The 16034-nt window shown below is 39.0% G+C and overlaps 1 protein-coding gene across 2 annotated transcripts in view; it reads right to left on the bottom strand.

The window, feature by feature from the left end:
• Positions 1-15257, bottom strand: part of PELI1 (pellino E3 ubiquitin protein ligase 1) — a 48536-nt gene extending 33279 nt beyond the window's left edge. For both annotated transcript variants that reach the window (XM_060168855.1, XM_060168854.1), the window contains exon 1: positions 14944-15257. The gene's annotated coding sequence lies outside the window, so the exon portion shown is untranslated. The remainder of the gene's footprint in view (positions 1-14943) is intronic.
• Positions 15258-16034: the final 777 nt, after the last annotated feature.

Raw genomic sequence — 16034 nt, 5'->3', positions numbered from 1 at the left:
TGGGTAGATGAAAAACATGTTTTCTTCACATTCAAAACTGAAAACCTATTTGTATCAAAACTGACATACAAAGGTGTGTGTGTGTGTGTGGTGGGGGGCTGGGGGAGAGTACAGTTTTAAAGGCCAGAAAAATAACACTGTCTATCCTGAAATTTCTAAAGTTAAGGTTAGTTCTGTAAACATTTATGAAGTACCTACTATGGGTCAGGTACTGTGCCAGGAGTTATAGATACGAAGATTAAATGAAAAACATTCTTATCTTAAAGGAGTCATTAAAATTAGGGAAAACACCTTTTCCCCCTAGAATTCTTCTGAGATTTCCTATTTTAACCATATAATGGTCTTACAAGGAAATAAAGTTATACACTATACACGTCTACGCTTTTAAAACTAAGCGATCAGATTTGTAAATGTACTTTTTAAAAGTACCGTATACATTTTAATTGCCACCACCATTTCTTTCTTTTTTCCTCTCCCACTACAGAATTTTTTTTTTTTACAGGACCTAAAATTTTTCATTTTTAACCAGAGTTACAGACTGAGTTGAACTAATATGACACCTATAATGAGTTTTATAAAATTCTTAATTTGCTTCTATTGTTATCTTTAATTGTTTGTCCTAATTATGCTTCCTGCCTTTACTGGAGTTTTATTGCAGAGTATATGATAGTATGTTTAAATTTCACACATATCTTTGAATTTCATACAGCTTACAATTCTTAAAGAGGATCTCCTCTATCAATATTTTCACATATTAACATCTGTCAAAGCACTGAGTTTTATGTGCATTAACATGATTATTTTTCATAATAGAAATAAGATTTAATTAACATATTGCTCTTTCTCTTTGAAGGCCCTGACATAGACAAGAAATTGCTATTTGGATATGTAAGTTTGGAGGGCCTTTGGAGTTTTTTGGTTTTGTTTTTACCTTTGACTATATAGCATTTGGTCTATCACTGTGTTTACTGAGCCAAGTATCTACAAAGACAAATAGCAAAGCTTTCTATTCATTCCACTAAATCAATTAGGTTATTCACACATTTACTGAACACTTGCCAAAAAGCCCTTTTTTTGGTAGCAATAAAAAGCAATCTTATAATAGAGGTGTATTTCGTTTTGGAAAAAAGAAAGCCAGGGTTCTCAAATTCATATTGCAACTCTTGCTTCACTTGCCTTCAATATTGTGTAGGTGGAGGAAAGAAACCAAGACATTCAGAACAAAATGTGAAGTCAAGGGAAATTTTTAGACAGCAATAAATGGTGAAAATGACTTCAACTTATTGTCAGAACAATCCTTTGTAGAGAAACATAAATGTAGGCACTTTAATATACCCCTGACATTCAATGAAAAGAATACTAGGCACACAATACCACAGATTCAGATCTTATTTGTTTAAACTAATTTGGGCTCTTTTTCATATAATTCAATAAACTGCAATTATAATCATTCGAATAGGTTTTGTCTAATTGCTCTTTTTAAGACTTAAATTCTTAATAATTCATGAAATATATTATTCCCTTTTTTATTATAAAAATGTTCTTCAGTAAATATTCAGCCCATTTATAAATTTTCTAAGACCACTCATTTAATGTCACACTGTATTGTGGAAAATCCACTTTAAATGAACCATCCTAGATTTGTAAAATGCACTAACACCTATATAAAAACCACGTAAATAAATATATTGCTGATTCTAGAAGATGTAGAATACAGTCTACAATTGGTAATACTGCTATCCATATACCGTTACAGGGATTTCTTTAATAATGACTCTAATGTTAGAACATTAATTTAGCACCCCCTAAGGCAATGTAGTACTATTAAGATTTTATTCAAATCATTGATTACCTATAGAGAAACAATGTAATTTTTGTTAGAAATGATTCTCAACTAGTATTTATACTAGGAAGAGTTACTGTGGTGGCTGAAATAGAAAGCTCCCCAGTTGATGTGCCCCAATAAGCTCCATTACTTCAATTTTTAATTTTTAAACCATGTGTCTTTTAAATCCACTGTAATTCAAATTCTTTCCAACTTCTTCCCAAGTATAAAGTGCTACGGCTGTCCTTCTCTATGTCATATATAACACACGTTTTTGACAAAAATGAAACTGTATAATAAATGCTCAGTAAACAGTAACTTTTAATGTTATCCCTATTTACCTGTAAAAAAATTCTGTTAATGTTTCAAGACCCATTTGATATTCCTTCTCCAATCAGGAAATTTTTCCTCATCCCCTAAACTCTTATCCTAATATCCAGCTTTGCATTACAGTTATGTATGACCTTGTGCTACCTCTCCTATTAAAGCTGAAAACTCCCCCAAGAGAAAGAGTGTTGTGCTCATTTTGCAGCACTTAATAATAAAGGAAAAGATGATGTTAAATATACATTTACATTAGATTCCTTTGGAGTCTTCATTTTAATTTTGGTGGATAAAGTATAAATATTTCTGGGGTGTCAAGAAATTTAAAAGAAAAAATCTAAAATTTCCTAGAGACTATAGAATATTAAAGCCTTATGAGGATGGATGTACTCATTCATATACATATTAATGTAACATAAGAACTAGAAGGAGATAGCTAAATGCTTATATTAGAGACTGAAATGTAAATATCACTTGCCACTTCATTTCATATTTTTGATGTTAAAAAGCAAGAAAAACCCTACAATGGGTATCTTATTTTTTCAGTAAGAACCAAGTTTTCATTTTCAGACTAAAATCAATCATAGAAATCAATATGTAATGTCTTTACTAGTGTCCCTTATCGCCCCTTACTCCACCTCCTCTCACCAAGGCCCTGAGTGTCCAGGACAGAATATTCGATTTTATGGTTCTTTATGAAGTTCTTGGTCCAAGAGACCAGTCTGCTTACGGCATTAAAGAAGTGTTAACCTAGAAAAAGATGTTAATCCATAAAGACACTGCCCTATATCACAAGAACTAGTTATCAACAAACTGGATTACCATAGATAATAGGAAAATTAGTAGTATGGTATTTGTTAACATAGCACCAAATTTTAAATTTTGATACATTCTCAAAGCTCTTCAGAGGTGAAAAGTCTAGCAATTCCCATTTACATACTGCTTTAAACAGTAATATGGAAGTGAAATTATACAAATTCCAAATTAGCACTAAATACTAAATTAAAAAAAATCAAACTGGTCTTTGAGTGCCAACTCTTAAAATGGAAAAGATACTATAAAATACATCTATTTTCCACTGCCCAAAAAACATTCACTCTTCTGGTGGTATAATGATATCTTCATTCCCTTATTGTAAATACATATAGTTTATGTGTGTCTGTAGTTGACTACACCCTCAAACTCAATAGCTGGGTACATGGCTCTGTCCCAGACAATCCAAACTTCACATTCCCTTGGCTGCAAGGGAAGTGGGCTACTATGAGCCCATGAGGTGCAGTGAGACTTTTGCTGGGACTTCTAGGAAAAAGATGGTTAATCTTTCCAGATATACATAACTAAGGATTTAGGGGCTGAAGGGACTGAAGTTATCTTTTGCTTATGTAGGGCTGGAGAACAAAGCTAACACTGAGGAAGCAGTGCCAAGAAACATACAGAAATTGCGTCTTGATGACATTATTTGAGCCTTGGGTGGAGCCATTCTTGACGCCACACCTATCCTGGACCAGTTTACACAAACCGTTATAAATCTCCTTCCCCCGCCCCCTGGGCTCACCCCTACTTAAGCCAGTTCGAATGGAGTTTTCTGTAAAAAATAGAGTCTTAGCTGATATAACAACTATTTTAAGTGTTTTCCAATAATAAATACACTAGGTCATAAAATGCAGTTCCAAAAACAAGGTAAGAACAGACTCTTCCCCATAGATGATTCTGGCTTTTCAAAATCCACTCTCCTTCTCAAGAATCCCCCACCCCCTGCTAAGTTCAAAAACTATGAAAGACTTTATATCTTCTGCCTTTATACTGTCTTAATACAAAAAAAAAAAAATTTTTGCCGCAAAGGAATAAGAATAAAAAAATCAACAATGGAAAGAAGAAATAAGTAATTGCGGGGAGGGGGGAAGTAAATCCTCTATAGAAACTGTAAATAATATCCAGATGTGCTTTTTACTAAACAGTTAAATGAGAGTCAGAGACTAAAGCTTATAAAATTAAGCAGATTCAACTACATCTAGAATCTAATACAAAGATATAATGCTAAAATCAAAGTTCTTATTTGAAAATCAGCCAATAAAATTAAAATTCAAAGACAAATTTCTTGGGAAATTGAAATGTCTTAGACTTCTGAAAACAGACAAATCACTACATAATTTCAAAAGAGGTAACAGTTAATCAAAATCATAAAAATTGGGGCTTCCCTGGTGGCGCAGTGGTTGAGAGTCCGCCTGCCGATGCAGGGGACGCGGGTTCGTGCTCCGGTCCGGGAGGATCCCACATGCCGCGGAGCGGCTGGGCCCGTGAGCCATGGCCGCTGGGCCTGCGCGTCCAGAGCCTGTGCTCCGCAACGGGAGAGGCCACAGCAGTGAGAGGCCCGCGTACCGAGAAAAAAAAAAATCATAAAAATTATTGATTTTAAGCATATTATGTGGATACAACATGCTATTGAGCCCCCAAGTCATTCTGAAAATTTTAGCTAAAGAGGATTTAACAGAGTAAGTAAATGACAACAACTGAAGTCACTTAAGAGTAATACAGAATTAGTACTTCCATTTTCTAGGGATTTTCGTGACTTAACTGCTAACAAGAAAGGGAAAAAAACAAAAAATACACATGGAATAAAATGGAATTAAGATGTATATCCTTGTGCTTCTCATATCTTACTGAAGTGAAATGTTACCTGCATATTTTAGATCTTCTACATTTTAAACACCAGGTATGTTTGCTGGAATGAATTACAATACTCTTAGGATCACGACGAGACCATTAATTTGGAGTCCGTGTGCAAAAGGATGAGATAAATTCTTATTAGTTGAGATGAAGTAAAATAGAGTGGTTAAGGGAGTTCTGGAGTCAGACTGTCTATGTTGACTCTTGGCACTGTCATTTAATAGGTGTGAGACTTGGACCAACTGTACAGTTTGGTCAGTTTCCTCTCCTGTAAACCTGAGATAATAATAAGTAATAATCTTAACATGTATGCAGTGCTTATCATAAGTGCCAGGCATTTTTCAAAGACTTTTACATATTAATTCTTTAACTCCTTCTTAGGAGATATTAATGTTCTTAGGAGATAAATAATAATAACTCTTGGGATTCCCATTAGTTTGATTTTGAACTTGAGAATCTGAGTTACCTTTGAGACATCCATGGGAAACAATTATACGTACAAGTCTGGAGCTTGGGATGGAAATATAAACCTGGAAATCTTCTACAAAAGAAATTACCTAGGAAGAGTACAGACTAAGAGAAGAGAACCTAAGACTAAACCCTTGGACTTCCCTGGTGGCACAGTGGTTAAGAATCCACCTGCCAATGCAGGGGACACGGGTTCAAGCCCTGGTCTGGAAAGATCCCACATGCCGTGAAGCAACTAAACCCGTGCGTCACAACTTCTGAGCTTGCCCTCTAGAGCCCACGAGCCACAACTACTGAGCCCGCGTGCTGCAACTACTGAAGCCCGCACGCCTAGAGCCCGTGCTCCGCAACAAGAGAAGCCACCACAATGAGAAGCCCGCACACCACAATGAATAGTCCCCACTCACCACAACTAGAGAAAGCCCGCACGCAGCAACGAAGACCCAACGCAGCCAAAAAATAAATTAAAAAAAAAAAAAAGACCAAGCCTTGTGGAATTCAAAAATTTAGGGTGCTGCAAGAACAGCAGCAGCTTCTGAAAGAGATTAAAAAAGCAACAGCATTACGGGGTTGGTGTAAGGTATATGGTGTCCTGGAAGCAAAGAAAAATGTTTCAAAAAGTAGGAAGTAGCAACAATGTCAAATGTTGCTGAGAGGTCAGGTAAGATAAATACTGGAAAAGTGTCATTGGATTTAGCAATATGGAGATAATAAGTGATCTCCTGAATCAAGAGGCTTTCTTATCCTGAATCATACTGCTTCTTCTTTCTGATATACTTATTAAAAAATAGCAATAATAAATCATTTTGGGAGCTTCCCTGGTGGGGCAGCGGTTGAGAGTCCGCCTACCGATGCAGGGGACACGGGTTCGTGCCCCGGTCTGGGAAGATCCCACATGCCACGAAGCGGCTGGGCCCGTGAGCCATGGCCGCTGAGCCTGCACGTCCGGAGCCTGTGCTCCGCAATGGGAGAGGCCACAACAGTGAGAGGCCCACGTACCGCAAAAAAAAAAAAAAAAAAAAAAAAAAAAGGGCAGCTCAACATGAGTCTAGACACAGTTTTTCCCCAAGGCCATTTATGATTAACTATTATTACAGTGATGATGAAGTCCCTGATTGTTTGACATTTTCAGAAGACAACAACATACACCAAGAGCTGAAAACAGCTTTTGAAATTCCACTAGGCAAGTTTAAGTATAGATTCTGGATAGATGCAGGATTAACTTATGAGGCTTTCAAATCAATGAGTTTATTACTATTTCCTACATTACTGAGTTCAAAAAGTATGCCATCCTATAGGTCAGTTAGTGCCAGCTAATACAATATACCATCCCTCCACCAGAATACACACCAAAAATAGCACAAGATAAAAAGAAGCTAAGTACATAAGACACAAATAGGAAAAGTGTTATACTTGCCATCTACATGTCACTTCTTTTATTAGGCCCTTAATTCATTCCAAGCCCTCTTTATAAATATAAAAAATGGCAGACAAATGTAGAAAACACTGTATAAGAGCAATGGGCACTACTAAAGCTGGCGAAGGAAGATAAACAGAGCCAGTGAGAGTGATGGAGAGATGAGCATGAGAGAGAGATGAAGTGAGAGAGGCAGGGATGTGGAATATGAGTATTTGCAATGAACAATGTGAAAGAAATAACCTAGAACCTGATGCTGCAACCATCTACAGAGCTTAAGTAATAGACTGAATTTCCATATAATTCTTAACTACTGTTAATCATCATCATCATCAATTCCAAGATGAAGTATAGGCTTTATCATGGTCATAATGTTTAAGTCAACATGAAATATAACATGTCCCTTTTGCAAAGCAACTTTTTTTCTTAAAATGCAAGGTGTATTATCATTACTATTCTCTACTTCATTTGTAAGTTTGAGTCTTAGCTCATTAGGTCATGGACACTTAAACAGATTCAAGTTACAAGAATTATCTATCCATGGTCATGTTTACTATTTTGTGAGAACCAATTTTTTTCTTTCCTTCCTCCCCTCTCTTTCTCTTACTCCTCCCTCAGAAGTTATTTATTCCACAAAAATGGAAATGAAAAACAGATTCATAATCCTACCACCAAATCAAAAGACTGAAAGCTATTTCTAAAACGAGCCACACATAAGTACAGTCACCACCTTAGAATTTCAAAGTCCTTTCTGAAAAACTACCACCACTTTTACTTTACAGATGAACCAAAGATAGCTTTTTAAAGACTTTCAGAGTTAGTGGAAAGCCCAGAAATTAAACATGGGCTCTGTGTTCCATGCTCATAGGTTAGTGTTTAAAACACATTAAATAATCCAGCCTAGCAGCTCAATCTTAATGGTATGTGCAGTATATGAAGAAAGGGTCTGGCTATATACCTATCTACCTATCCACCAAAGGGACAAAAACTCTTGAGTGAATTAAACAACTAGATTCCTAACAATTTTCTGAAAAATAGGAAGCTTTGTTAAAGTATTCCTTATACAGTTATATACTTATATGCTTAGTGGTCACTTTTTGCAATCTATTATATAATAACATTTCACAAATTCTACTTAATCCCATTATATTCTACACATTATTGGTTAAAGAAAATATTGTGCCTTCCCGTTATGCATAATTAACTAGAAAAAGGATGTTTTCTTTATTCAGTGTTATCAGTAAAAACCACTGAAATACGTTTAGTTTCTTAGGTTGGAAAACTTATTCTTTTTTTTTTTTTGCAGTACGCGGGCCTCTCACTGTTGTGGCCTCTCCCGTTGCGGAGCACAGGCTCCGGACGCGCAGGCTCAACGGCCATGGCTCACGGGCCTAGCCGCTCCGCGGCATGTGGGATCTTCCTGGACCGGGGCACGAACCCGTGTCCCCTGAATCGGCAGGCGGACTCTCAACCACTGCGCCACCAGGGAAGCCCGAAAACTTATTCTTATAAAAAAAAAAATGAACTAGTATCAAACTATTCAAAACTAGTAATCTCTACATGTATACTGCCCTTTAAGTAGAAGATTTAAAAAACCCATATTTATGGAAGGTTTTTTCTGGGGGTGGGGCTTTCAAATATTTGGAGGATGAGGACTGATTTTTCTATAATTTTAATAAAGATTTAAAAAGAGGGACTTCCCTGGTGGCGCAGCGGTTAAGAACCCGCCTGCCAATGCAGGGGACACCGGTTCGAGCCCTGGTCCAGGAAGATCCCACATGCCGCGGAGCAACTAAGCCCGTGCGCCACAACTAGTGAGCCTGCGGGCCACAACTACTGAGACTGCGTGCTGCAACTACTGAAGCCCGCGAGCCTAGAGCCCGTGCTCTGCAACAAGAAGCCACTGCAGCGAGAAGCCCACGCACCGCAACGAAGAGTAGCCCCCACTCACCGCAACCAGAGAAAGCCCGCACGCAGCAACGGAGACCTAAAACAGCCAAAAATAAAATAAGTTTATTAAAAACAAAAAGATTTAAAAAGAGTTCTTTATGAGAAATCAGCATGTTCTTGAAAAAAGCACTAATCTGAGATTTGAAGCATGAATATAGGAAGACTTGAAAGCGAGATTCCTAACACTAAACATGTGCTAGTCTTTCAATTCCCAAGTGTATGCCATTGCAACAAGAAAGTTATACAATTTCATTACAACGATAAATGCCATCTCTTCAGTCTTGGATGCGTGACACAAATGAAACTTATCAGCAATGACTGTTTTGAATACTTAAGAAATATGCATGGTCTTGTATGTATATGTTATGTGTTTTAATGTATGAGACAGAACTTAAATATCCAAATGAATATAGTCTTTCCATATTAGTCACTCTTGTTATATCCTTACTTTAAATGATGCTACAATTGTCCAGAACATTATTAAAATTCCGCTTTAGTCTATGGGTGGATCTGATTTTCAGAAACAGCAATGGCCTTCTCAGAGTAGATCTGACATTTACAAACAGCCTGAAGTTATTTCCTATTTTCTTTCTGTCAAAATCCTTTCTGAGTCATATCTGATAAATAAGGTATCATGTGGCTAATAACCCCCTCTTCCTTAAAAACAAGGCGGAAATAGAAAGTAATGAGCTCTGTTCATGAGTGGCTCTTAAACTGGCTTAGAAGGCAATTTAAAAAAAAAAAAAGAACCAAAAAAATTTGAGTAATGCTAGTATTGTTGAAATAAGTGTAGAGCTTCCAGGGGGACTAAACTAGACTTATTTTAGATAAGTGTATAAAATAAATATCCTTACTTTAAAGGAATGATGGACAACCAAGTCCTATACCATCTGGTCTCTACCCTTCCTTTATATTTCTGACTATCCCCTGCTATTCTCTCTCACTCTAACCCAGACACACTGGTTTCCTTGTAATTTCTTGCATTCCAATCAAGCTCCATTCTCAGGGTCACTGTACTCACTGTTCCCTCCACCTGGAACGTCCTGCCCTAAGATTACCTGCAAGGCTTACTCCCTCACCTCCTTCAGGTCTTTACTCAAATAACTATCACCTTCTCACTCCCATCCCATACTCACATCCCACATATTCCCTCTTCCCCCTTTCTGCTTTATTTGTGTGTGTAAAACTGTTAATTATGGAATTTTTCAAACATACACAAAAGTAGAGAGAATATAAGAAATCTCATGTATCCATTATCTAGTTTCAAAATTTTTTCGATACAGGGCCAATATTGTTTCATCTATACTCCTCTCCCCTGCAAATTATTTTAAAGTAAAAAAATCCAGATATCAGATTTTATTTATTTATTTATTTTGCAGTACGCGGGCCCCTCACCGCTGTGGCCTCTCCCGCTGCGGAGCACAGGCTCCAGATGCACAGGCCCAGCCGCTCCGCGGCATGTGGGATCTTCCCGGACCGGGGCACGAACCTGTGTCCCCTGCATCGGCAGGCGGACTCTCAACCACTGCGCCACCAGGGAAGCCCCAGATATCATATTTTAATTCATAAATATACCCCCAAAAGGTAAGGACTCTTGTTTTAAAACCATAAAACATTACTATACCCTAAAAAAAATTGACAATTCCTTTTTATTAAATACCCATCAATGTCCAAATTTTTCATCAATGTCCTTTTACAGTTAGTTTGCTCAAAGCAGGATCTAAGGTCCACACAATACATTTGGTGGATATGCCCCCTTTAGTTGCTTTTAATCTTATATCCCCCCCATTTCTTGTTATTTATTTTTTAAAGAAACCAGGTCATTTGTCATTAAAACACAAAATATTTTACCTTTTTATTGTCTGTGTCTTGTTATTAGAATGTAAACACCATAAGGCAGAGATTTTAGTCTGTGTGATATCAGCATCTAGACCAGTGTCTGACACATAAAAGGCATCCAAAAAGCACAAAATGAATATCTGGCATTCATACCAAAAGCCCACCACCCACCCAACTGCAGAAATTGCTAATCACAGCACTCGCTCCTGCTGAGTCTGAACCAGGACTCCCAATTTTCTAAACATAACACTCCAGGCAGTCACTACCAGGCAATCAGATTTGATACCCAAGATGAAATCTATTGGCTATTTCCCTGCTTTAGCCCCCTTCAAAGTAAGTATACTTCTATCTCTAAAACAGATTCACATACCTAGTATCTGGAAATTTAGCTGAAGCTTAGCATAATAAATTACTGACTGTATTTCTTGTCAAGTATGTTTAAACATTTCTGAGCTCATTTTAGACAATTTAGGGGAAAAAGCAAATTGCAGCCAAAAAATTAATAGAAAAAGAAACTGCAGAACATGGTGGGAAACTGGGAGGTACTACATATTTTTAGAACTAGCAACATCCCAAGAGGTTCATTATAAAATAAAAATCAGCAATAAATTCTTTGAAAAGTAAATTACATGTGTACTCAATTAAAAACTTTTACCTACATGAATGGTCACGATTAACTGAGGGATGACAAACATCAGGATTTTCCCATAGGCACCAGCAACATATTCTATTTTTCTGTAAATGGTATTTTGAGGTGTAAAAAAGCATTACAGGCGTGATACAAGGAGTAACATGTAGAACTCTGCTTCTCTGAAACGGAGTTTATTGTGGCAAAAAATCTAAAACATCATATACAACATTCTGAAAAAATAATCAGGTGTTCTTAGACTCATTTGCAATTCAGTTCTCTTAAATCACCTGATGAAGCTCTTTTCCTCTTAAGTTTACTTCTGAAGGAAGCTATGCTAATTGAAGGGCTCCAATCACATGTTCATCAGTTACTTCTATTTAAAAAGAAAAAAATCAGAAATTCTCTGACTCAGGAAATCTTGTGCTTTCTCTTTATTACTTGTAAATTCATTCAGCAAAAACAAAAACTATGTAGGACCTACTAAGTGCAATTATTTTCAGCCTTTGGAAGGCACAACTATTAGAAGGGATCTTTCAAGAGAACATAAAACAAGCTAGTGGTACAACTTGAAATTATATCTAGCTCTTTCAGTGTCCAATATTTCTTGTTTTGAGGTTCCCACACATTAGTCTGGGGAAAATGTTCTCTGGCAGAGGTCAAACTTAATGAAAAACAATAAACCTCCACTACCACATGTGTAAAAAAATACTCCAACAACCCAAATGCCTTGAAAGAATGCTTTCTATTTACTTTTCCTGTGTGATATATTTAGAGAGAATCATGAAAAGATGGCTAGAGATCTACAAACAGAAAATGCTAAGTGGAATTCACTGTTTACAGACTTTAGCTAGAATTTTGTCCCTTATACAATGTTGTCAGGAATCTGTAATATTGTTCTCTATAAAAACATCTTCACCAGGTTTCCTTCATTCTACTGATTTTCTTCCTTCTTTCTACTGGCTTTTAAATTTGTTTTATTCTCCTCAATTAAAAGACACAAATGTAACTTTATGAAATAAGATGATTTTTCCAAAGAAACTCCTAGAACCATCTCTCAGTGCCATCATGTGTTTGTCATTATGTTTTCATATACACAGTTAAAACAGATGAAATAAAACAATCAATATAAGCCTTTCTGATTTAATAAATATGAGAATAGGTCTATATTGACATGCCATGGTAAGATGTATGTATGCAAGAATGTTAGATAGTTTTCAATTCTACCTCCTCCAGCTTAAAATCTCTATCAGTTACAGAAGCTTCTGTCTGAAAACAATTGTTCCCAGAGCAGGACTACTATAGTCCTTATCATCTGACCTACTGGACAACCACAATAAGGCATATTCTGAATTGACAGAACTCTTCATATATAAGTGACATTTTGACAACCAGAAAGGAAGCTGAAACAAAGACAAAGGCAAACACACTCACGCTTTCCCTTGAAACTTGGCTCTGTAGCTCAGCAGTACTAGACTCAGTTTCCTGCCCTGTACTTTTCACTCATTTCCTTTAAGGGGTCCCAAAGAAACTAGGAAACCTGCAATGCCAGCCTTTGACAGTCAACACTAACTTCTGCCTTTGGACTCCAGTGACTGAGCAGACATTGTGTTAGTAGCTACCTTAAAGTACAAATGCCTCTGGCAAATTTGGTTTGTAAACACTACAGAAAAAGTTCAACATAACCAACTGTAAGGTCACCTAAATGAAAATTTTAAGGAGAGCACAGATTTCCGCCCCCTCCCCCCAATCCGCCACTAAGGCACAATTCCCAGATCACTTTTTTTTCAAGTCAATAAATACTACTATTACATTACAGCACTTCTATAATATTAATAAAAACCTAGGTGACAGTTTTCTCTTTAAAAGTCTTAAATTTATTAGATGAAGTACTATAACCACTTCACTACATACAATTTTCCATACACTTAACTGTATGTTCCAAACAACTTATTTTTCAATTTTTTAAACTCAAGATCTCTTTCAACATACTACAGAAAGGGGACAGGTTAGAGGATTAGGGGAAAAATATTAAAATAACAAATGCCTTTTCCTTTTCTGATGGGACCACCAGAATCTAAAGTCTGGGGGCAACTATAAAATACAAAATTAAATTCAAGAGAATTTAGGATAAGAGAAAGTACTGTTACTACAGTTCTGATCATTATTCATCTCAGGAAATAACTAGTAGAAATGATGCTTGATTTAAATTTTTAGTACCTTCCAGTTTGGTTCAACTACCAAAATAAACAAACTTGTCCTCAGAATTATGTATTTTCCTCCAGAAGAGGTTTTTGATGTGAATAAAAAACATAAGGAATTCATATGCTGTATTTGTACAAGAAGGACAATGTTTTGAAAGATATAAATCTGATCACACCGAGAAAACATTTTCTCTGTTAGCTATAAAGAAAACGTCATAAACTGAAACCGAAGAACTGGAGAAACCAAACCTTCTCCACAATTCAAAAATTTAAATTCACGCTACTATGCAAACTAAACAACAACAACACTGTTACGATTCTGCTCAGCTACAAAAGTAACACATACTCAATGTAGAAAAAGACAAAGCCAGTTCTAAAACAAAAGATCAGCTGCTAAGAAAACAAAATAACATTTTGCAGAGTAAGAGAAGTACACAGTCTTTGAACCAAAACAAATAGATGACCGTTTCGTACACTTAAAGCGTCAGTTCTTAGCACAACCGGCGTCTTATGGATAAAGTGCTCACTCAATTATCTGATGACTAAACGATGGGAAGGTTGTTGGTGCTATTAAAACCAAGACACATTTCCTTGTGTGTAGTGATTAAAATCTGTTAAGCCTCCATTAAAAAAATCTCTGCCCTCCCTCCCCCAACCCCCATCCCCCATCACTGCTCTCCCGCCTTGTAAGAGACCTGCATGTACAAAAATAAAAGTAGATGGGTGAGGTGAGTTTGTGATGTACAGTATTTTCCCCACTCGGAGTATTTTTCACGACTCTTTTGAGGTTTTAAGATTCAAACACTATGTAAGAAGAGTTATTGTTTGAACTACCTAACAATCACCCCTACTTCTTTTAGACTTTAGTTAGCCTGTAAGTAAAATGAGCACCTTTAACTTTTCCACGGGGCACTGAAGAACGAGTTCTTACTCATAGATGCTTTCAGGTCCTCAGACACCAGGTGCGGTGGAAGAGCAAGCGTATCCATCAATTAGAGAGCTCTTCTGGACCTCAGTTTACCCACTTACAGAAACGGGCTTATTAACGTGTTTCGTAGGGGCCCCGGAGGTGTAATTAATTAGTGTTTTTAAGTGCTCTGAGATCCAGAGATGAAAGAAAACGCCAAGGACACGCAAAGATGATGGCAATAATCGTAACAAAAAAAAGAATGACTAACTCGGGAGTCTGTGTTATGTAAGGAAGAAGTTATCAGATTCGCACAAACAAAAGCCCACCACCCCCTTTGTTTCTCTTTTTTCTGTCTTGCTCCCCGCCCCCGCGGAGCTCCCCTCCAGCAGCTGGCGGCCCGGCGCGGGGTGTAGGGCGCGGGGCGTAGGGCGCGGGGCTCGGACTTGGCTGCCGCGCGCCCGCACTCAGGCGGAGGGGGAGGGGGCGCCCGCCGGCTCCTGACAAAGGCGCTTCCTACTGCGAGAGCGCGGGATGCAGGCGCCGCAAACTCCTCTCTCGGCCGCCTCCGGCGCGGGGGCGCGCAGGCGGGCGGGGAGAGCCAGCCGGCCGGCCGCCGGGGGAAGCCGCCGAGGAAGTTGCGCGCCCGCCTGGCCCGCATCCCTCGGTGGCCCCGCCGCGACCCCTCCCACGGCACGCCGCGGCCACACTCACCGGACAATTGCTGGTGGCCGGAATCCCAGCACGGCCCCGAGACCCGGAGCGAGGGGGATGAAGGGTGCGTGCGCGAGGAGCACGAGCAGACAGCCCAGCGTTCCACCGCAGCCTTCCTCGCCTGCCGGCCGAGCCCGGCGAGAGGAAGTTGGCCGCAGAGCCAAGAGCTGGAGAAGCCGCGGGCGGAGGGAAAGCCGTGGGGTCCGCTTTGTGATGCGCTCCCGGAGGGCTCGAGGCAAATCCGAACGCGCGGCGCGGCTTGTGCAGCTGCTGGAGGCGGCGGCCGCGCCCCCCGACGGTTCCTCCGCCTCACACCGCCTCTGGGTCACTGACACACGCTCGGAGGGAGGGGAGGGGACTAGCTGGAGGGCGGGGCCGGAGGGAGGGGACGGGGCAGGGCCACAGCGGGAGGCGACGCTGCAGCGCCGAGTGGTCTCTTGGGAGTTGTAGTTCTCTGACTGAAGAAAAAAGGTGTACCTTGTTGAGCTCGTTTCCGGGCTCGCTCTGCACCACGCATGCTCGAGGGGAGAGGCTCGGCCCCACTGTTACTATGCTCACCGACACACTAAAGAAGGGTACGTGTTCAGTGCTGCTCCTGGCTGAACAAGGCCCTCCTTGTATTATGGTGCTGTTAGGGATCCCGCTCTTCCCTAGTCCTTCTTACTTCGCTCCACCTCCAACTCCTACCCTCACCACTCATAAGTGCCCAGTGAAATCTGACTTCCTCACCATATCTCGGTCTTCCCTGCTGCTTAATTTTATCCCATAAATTTGGAATCACGAATACCCAGTTCCCACCCTTCCCTCAGGCGAATCCTCTCTGCCTTAAATTCAAGGTTTTCTTTGCTTGTTTTTGTTTTTTTCAACCTAAGACTTGTAGAAAGGTAGTTGCTTCCAATAACATAACAGTTAATTAGGTTACAAAACGGCTAGGAACACTGCCACTGTCAGATTCCGGTAGTTCATTTCTTCGCTCAATTAGTCACATCTAACTTTAAGGCCAGTAAAGGTAAAGCTTGGGATTAAGATCGCTGTATCTTACTTGATCAGTGCAAAATAATCCAGATTTCTAAAATTTTAAGGCCTACGAT

The sequence above is a fragment of the Lagenorhynchus albirostris genome, chromosome 13 (assembly GCF_949774975.1).
Source record: "Lagenorhynchus albirostris chromosome 13, mLagAlb1.1, whole genome shotgun sequence".
In the NCBI taxonomy this organism is placed as follows: Eukaryota; Metazoa; Chordata; class Mammalia; order Artiodactyla; family Delphinidae; genus Lagenorhynchus; species Lagenorhynchus albirostris.
The sequence above is the reverse complement of the archived record's forward strand: the minus strand, read 5'-3'. Positions and strand labels throughout refer to the sequence as shown.